Here is a 7,803-nt window from a genome sequence, read left to right as displayed (position 1 = left end):
CTAACTACATTGTCCCCCTTGTTTGTCATTGTCATTGATACAGATGAACTCTACTTCATCTATCCCATGTGTCTTGGGCACGAATGGAAAAATATGATAAAATATAGAAAATAATGAATTCATCTATATTTTCCCCCACATAATAAAGTACGATTCTAAAGTAAAGGGATTGAAACATAACAACAGGTATCACATTACAATTTTTTAAACAATAATCTAAAGAAACTTTATAAAACAAAACAAAAATCACATCGTAGTTTATTTACCTTTTCCTTAAATGTTTTATTTCTATTCCTGCCTACGCTGTCTAGTTCCACCCACGTTGAACAACTCATCGTTCAAATTACAATTGTTCTCTATGTAAATTTTTTTATCTCAATTTTTTTTTTGTATCTGGCTAGAGCCGTACGGTGTTAGCATACAATAGCGCCCGTGTTAGATCATCCCACCCACAAACGTAGGCACGGCATAGACAACAAAGAGACGGGGGGATGATCCTTGTTGTTGGAGTTGTAAATGTTTTGTTAATAATCCATCATAGAGATAAGCTACGGGGGCGTTCGTTTGTATTTTTGTAAACATTTTTTTTGGGGGGGGGGGGGGGGGGGGGGGGGGGTCGGGGTTTGGTTATACGTACCACGCGACATTGTTAGGGTTAGGTTAAGATTTGGATTTAGGATTTCGGTTGTGTTTATGTTGAGAAATGTGTTTGGGGAAGGGCAGAGGTGAATCGATACACGTACGCGCTAGGGTCGGGATCTCGATTGTATGCCCCCCTTCCCCCCCCCCCCCCCCCCCCAGTCCCCGACTCCAATTTAGATTTTTGTGATGTAAAAATGGTTGCAACGATTAGGCCTTAAGTTGTTGAGTCGGTTCAAGCTGGATTAAGATTAGGGTTAACTTATTTTAGGTTAAAGTGAGGTTTTGAGTGATGTTAAATGTTAATGTCTTACAAGTAATTGATATTCAAAATTAAATTGTAAACCAAGGTTAGGGTTAAAATTCCAGCTAGGGGGTTTAGTTTAGGCTAGAGATAATAAAGGCTTAGGGTTAGGTTTTTGATTTTTTGTTTATTGTAGGGTACATTCAGTGTCGTAGGCAGAGTTTTTGTCATGGAGGGATTGCAAATAATCCCCCCCCCTCCCAACACACCCAATGGCGTCTCTAGCACGGGTGACGCCCAGTGCCGTAAATGAAAATGTCACCTCACGCCCCCCCCCCCATCCCCCTCATATAAATCTAGCATTTTAGGTTTTACATAACCCATCTCTTCTACATTTTAAAAATAATTTTAAAACAGCGTTTTGAAAGTACATTTTACGATTTTTTGATTTGATATCAACTTCTAAATGTTTTCACCCGTGCGGACCGCACAACCGACATGGGGGCTGAATGTATGTTTATTCCTAGATCTGGACACTGGTACGGAGCTAGAGCTGAAGTAACAACTTAGTTCTACGAGTGGTACAGTGGACGAACGACGGGTGGGAGATCTATTTCTCTTCTCAGCGGTATTCGAACTCGACATTACTAAGGGACTAGTGATCAGTATAACATTGCCTCGTCAAAATATGGGCGAAATAAAATAAAGCGTGTGTTTACAAAATTGTTATATTAAAATTTCCTTAGTAAACCACATTAAAAAACTAAAACGCTAATTAATTTTTTTTATAAGTCGCGTTATAAGCAAGCGCTAATTAACATTACAACTCAGGTTATATTAATCGATAATTAATCGATAATTAATATTATTACAAGACCCACAACCATTAACCTTAACCAATTAACGAATGCAATTACGCATAATTAATACGCGTGTAATTAGAGCGCAATTTAATGTATCCCATAATTCCTCTATTTACCTACATCTGGCCTTTTAATAGCACATCTATCATACAAGGTTCGCCTACCTCAAAGACTTCCATTCACAGGTTAATCAGCCAGCTGACAAATTGGACATGTCCCCCCACCCCACCCCCTCCCACTCCTTTTCTCAAATTTTGTTCCGACATAACTACTCCATCCGAAAGTTTTCCCCGACGCATGCGCATTACAACGCGCGCGAGAAAAAAAAATAAAAAGGGCGGGGGAAGAAGCGTGTGTGAGTAGTTTCATTCATGCTTTCCACAAGTGGCTCACCCGCAGACGGCGAGTGAGTGGCGTAGAGTCCACGAGTTACGCGGGGGATCCGTTTCCGGTTCAAGCGCGCGTGATCGTTAGTTGATTGCGCGTGCCGCCGGCGCATGCGCGTTGTTATCCCTTTAAAAATATTGCTCCGCTGTTAGTTTTGACAAATTCGCGGACACTTTTAATTCATCACTTTTTAAATTCTAAGTGCCGTTTCTATAACAGTGTCAACTACAAGCTATTACAAAGCATACTTCAAATTTTACTTACGTTGAAGGTTGATATGACTTATTCCCCTTGTTTTTAAACAAGACTTTATCTTCATCAAAATGGATTAAAAACTTAACTTAATTAAATTAAAATAATATCATGAAATATAAATATGGACAATTGAGTTAATCTGGACCAGTAATCGGATTATTAATTAAATAATTTAACTTAATTTTAAATAAATTGTTATTTGAAAACGGAACAGCTACAATTTAGGCGAAGTTTGAATCTACGAGGATTTTTTTCGCTGCCATCTGGTATTCATCAACGACTGCTGCCGGTAAAAGAGTGAGAGACACACCTGTGGCATTATAAACAGACAGGTAAGATTGTATTCAGATTTAATTAGTTTAATTTGTTACAGAACTTTCTGGAATTTTTAAAGAATGATTTTTACGAGATCGTTAGAAAAATGAGTTTTGAGATGAATGTGATCTTTGAAGCAGGAACAATGCAACACCTGCAGCGTGGCATCTTTCACGGAGAACACCTGCAAATAATGAGGCTAGAGGATTAGTAAGTTTACATTAAAAAGTTTACATCAAACATTTACATCAAATAGTTTACATATCTTACAAAAGGCAACAAAATTGATTGGTCTATAAAGCTTGTTTTAGAAATAAATTCGTTATTGGATTATCAAAATTGTAACTTCAAATAGAAATTCTTTAAAAATTTGGAGCAATAAATAAATACAATACTCTACAAATATTATTCTTTGGCAGGTAATATAAATAAATAAATAAATTTAAAAAGAGTATGTTATTATAATAAATTAGCAAGGGAGGTGAAGTTTTCTTGATTTTTATCGGAGAAAATAAATAAATCTAGTTTCCCTTTCGTATTTAACGGTCGATCAGGTAAAAGTGTTGATCTTTTTCTCGCTACGCGGCGTGGTCGATTGGTAGTGCGTTTGGCTGCTAGCCGAAAGTCTCCAGTTCGGAACTCGGTTGGGACTTGTGATTCCACCGAGCACTAATGGTTACCTGATTTACGTTAGGGAAAGTAAAGGTTGCTGTGCATAGTGCTGGCAGCAACAAATTTTCAAGAAATATTGAACATTCTACGGACACTTTGTGTCCATTCTAAATAAAAGTTAACCTTGAGCGGGAGTAAATATTTTTTTTTCAAACTTCTCATTTGCCCATAATCTCCACCCGTCAAAGGGTACAAGTACTGCAAGCTTGTTTCATATTGCCAGAACAATTTTAGTATATGGCTGACTGTTAAGGCTGGTTATTTTGGCTGTTTATTTTATATGGCCATTTTGCATGTTTATCATATTTGGTCATTATATCTGGTCATTATAGTTGGTCATAATAGTTGGTCATTACATATAGTCATTATATCAGATCATTATAGCTGGTCATTATATCTGCTTATTATAGTTGGCCATTACATATAATAATTATAATAGGTAACTATAGTTGGTCATTATAGCTGTTCATTATTTTTGGTCATTATATGTATGGTGACGGCTGGCTATTATAACTGATCATTATATCCGGTCAATATAGCTAGTCTTTAATTCTGTGGTGATGGGTGGTCATTATATCTAGTCATTTTAGCGGGTCGTACTATCTGGTAAATCTGTTCATTATATCAGGTTATTACATCTGTGGGAACGGTTGGTCACTATGGTCACCAAGTTGTTGTTTACCTAGCCGTCTATTAAAAAAAAAACCTTGAAATCCCCCCCACCCAATGTTCCACCTCAGCCCTCCCCCCCCCCCCCCACCAGTTCATGATCGCCATTACAGCGTTCAGAAAATGTTCACTTTGCTGCCTGGCTAATAATGAACATTGGCCCTGGGGTATTCGGCCCCACGGAGGGGAGGTTCATGCAATTATGAAAATTTTCCTTTTTTTAAAAAAATTCCATCAAAGATGTGAATAATTTCCCCTTATTTCAATAGGTTTTCATTCTATCTTAGGCGCAAGTGATAAAAAAAAAATATAGGTGTCTTTGAGCATACAGGTTTATAGCAAGGGGCACTAAAAAAACGATTTTTTTTTCATTATTTTTATTACTTCCTCTTCAAAAGTCTAAACTGCTATGTTTATAATTATGGGGCATACACTGTTTCCTTTATTTATTTCGATTTATATTACTTGTTTAAAAAAAAATACATATTTTTAATTTATTTTCAAAAGAGGTTTGAAGGTAATTTATTACTTTGTATACATCTATCAAACTTGAGTAAACATAGAGAGTTCTAACGTATTCACCTCATTCTAAGAGTCAATATTTAGGCAGGTAAAAAGAATCGTGAAGATTTATTTTTAAACTTTGTTCTGGCTATATGATATTGACTTTTACTTAATCAAAGGCGTTTAGTGGGCTAATTGGGGCTTTTAAAGTAAAACCAACCAGTCAACATATTTTTTTAGGTTTGTATGCGTATGCGTGTTGGTTTTTTTTTTTTTTTTTTTTTTTTTTCAAAAATTTCCAAACAGGAATTTTTTTTTTAAATTGCTGTTTGTAGGATGAAGAAAACAGGGTAATGACGTAAAAAATATATCTGGAAATTTAAGAAATAAAAATGGAAATTACCGCTGTAAAAAATATAGTAATTACCAAAACTTCATCCCCCGTTGAGTTAAAAACGACAACATCGTTTTTTATTGGTGTGTTATATTAGCATACGGCTAATCGTGGATGAGATATCGTTTAGTTGAAAAGGCGAGGAGTTGTATGTCGTTATACAGAGCCTGCTATGGTGTTTTAGTTTTATAAGACAGGTGAGCTAGACATATTGGACGGTCAGAACTCTAAACACTAGAGCAGATACTGGCTCAAACATCATGAGTAACCAGCTTGTATATGGGACGGAGTGGTCTAGCGTTCGAACCCCGTTTCAATTCAGTAGAACGTCCCTGAGTACCCAATTCTAATGGGTTTCGGACTCACGTTAGAAAAAGTAAAGGCGGCTAGGCATAGTGCTGACCACACTATCTCTTCATATGCCGAGGTCACAGAAACAATTGAACTCTACTTCACTTGCCCTATAGACCGCCAGGTTTGAAAAGGGAACTTTACTGTACTTAAACCAACTTGTATAGACACATCACACACACATACATCTACATGCATGCACCTTTCACGCACCCAAGCATACATACACATACATAATGCACGCAAAAACACACACACTTAAAGATATAAACTATTTATAACATATATTATATTTATATGTATCTCTATCTCTCTCTCTCTCTCTCTCTCTCTCTCTCTCTCTCTATGATAACAACCATGACAACAACCACAAAATCCCACCTTATAAGGAATGTAGATTTAATTAATACAAACCAATTTTATAAGCAAGGTAAATTTAATTAACAAAATACCTCCGTGTTAGGAATCTTATCTTAGCTAACCAAATCCCACCTTTAAGCAAAAGTAAGTTTTAAATTAAAACCCACCTGATCATATGAGTGAGTAATTCGTCTAAAAATAGCACAGATTAAATCAATGCATACTCATCTAAAAAGATCACACTTTTAAAATCTAATTTTGTGCATGATGTTGATTGTATTTTTGGCCGAATTTGATACTTTAAAAGTGTAAATACATATTTGTGTAATAAGATCGTCGACGTTGCAAGGTTGAGTGTCCCAAGATACTGCTACATATATACCGGCATATATATACATACATATATTATATTATATTATATTATATTATATTATATTATATTATATTATATTATATTATATTATATTATATTATATTATATTATATATTAATATTATATTATATTATATTATATTATATTATATTATATTATATTATATTATATTATATATATATATATATAGTATATATATATATATATATATATATATATATATATATATATATATATATATATATATATATATATATATATATATATATATATATATATATATATATATAAGTATGCATATGCTATAAAGTAAACTTATGATCTGTTTCAAGACTTTATTGTCCGAAAATGCAGTCGACATATTTTCTTGAGTTTGAGCATTACTTTAGCTGCGTCTAAAAAAAATATTGTTATTTATCCGGTTGAGATAGTTATACCTATTCCATCCAGAGGACCTCTCATCCTCCAATTCAGCCATCCATAGCCCACCCCAATCCAGCCACCCCCCCAATCCAGCCACCCCCCAATCCTGCCACACCCCAATCTAGTCGCATTCTAGCCACCCACCCCAATGCAGCCACCCACCCCAATCTAGCCACCCACCCTTAATCCAGCCACCCACCCCAATCTAGCCACCCACCCCCAATCTAGCCACCCACCCTCAATGCAGCCACCCACCCCCAATACAGCCACCCACCCCAATGCAGCCCTCCACCCCCAATCTAGCCACCCACCCCCAATGCAGCCACCCACCCCCAATCTAGCCACCCACCCCCAATCTAGCCACCCACCCCTAATCTATCCACACATGACAAACCCCCAATCTAGCCACCCACCCCCAATGCAGCCACCCACCCCCAATACAGCCACCCACCCCCAATGCAGCCACCCACCCCCAATACAGCCACCCACCCCCAATCTAGCCACCCACCCCAATGCAGCCCTCCACCCCCAATCTAGCCACCCACCCCCAATGCAGCCCTCCACCCCCAATCTAGCCACCCACCCCCAATCTAGCCACCCACCCCCAATGCAGCCACCCACCCCCAATACAGCCACCCACCCCAATGCAGCCCTCCACCCCCAATCTAGCCACCCACCCCCAATGCAGCCCTCCACCCCCAATCTAGCCACCCACCCCCAATCTAGCCACCCACCCCCAATGCAGCTATCCACCTTTTACCCCATCCCACCACGCCTTAAAATAACACACAATACACAATCCACCACTTCCATCAAACCTGCAAATCTACCCGCATTGTTGTTTCCCATTTAACAACTCTCTCTATCTCTAGAACAAAAACCGTCCTTTTGATCTGAACCCGGTAGCTCACACACCTAATGGGGGTCATCGTCTGGTTTCCCGGGATTAAACATGACGCGCTAATCCTTATGGTTACATTGACACGAATTAGCGCGCCAGTTAATCCATACGAAACAGCGAAACTGCTCACCGTGAAAATATTACTCACATAATCGCTAAGTTAAAAATGTGTACTTATTATGTTTACTGGATCACGGTCGCATACGTTCTCGACCCATGTCACGCTTGACTGAGTTTCTGCGAGACGTAGACGATATTAAGCGGATTAATACACATTTATTTTTATTTGGCGGGGGGGGGGGGTTCTTTCTTTATAAAACTAGGTCAGATTTGATCCTCGTAATCAGGACAGTCACGCACCAAGGTCGTGGTCACATTTTTAGCAAAGTTTAGATCGAATGTTACAGAACATTATATCAGGATCATATGTAATCACCTCAAATGTTAACAACA

The sequence above is a fragment of the Physella acuta genome, unplaced genomic scaffold (genome assembly GCF_028476545.2).
Source record: "Physella acuta isolate Inbredline_101_S28 unplaced genomic scaffold, ASM2847654v3 ptg000323l, whole genome shotgun sequence".
Lineage (NCBI taxonomy): Eukaryota > Metazoa > Mollusca > Gastropoda > Physidae > Physella > Physella acuta.
This window is presented reverse-complemented; position numbering follows the sequence as displayed.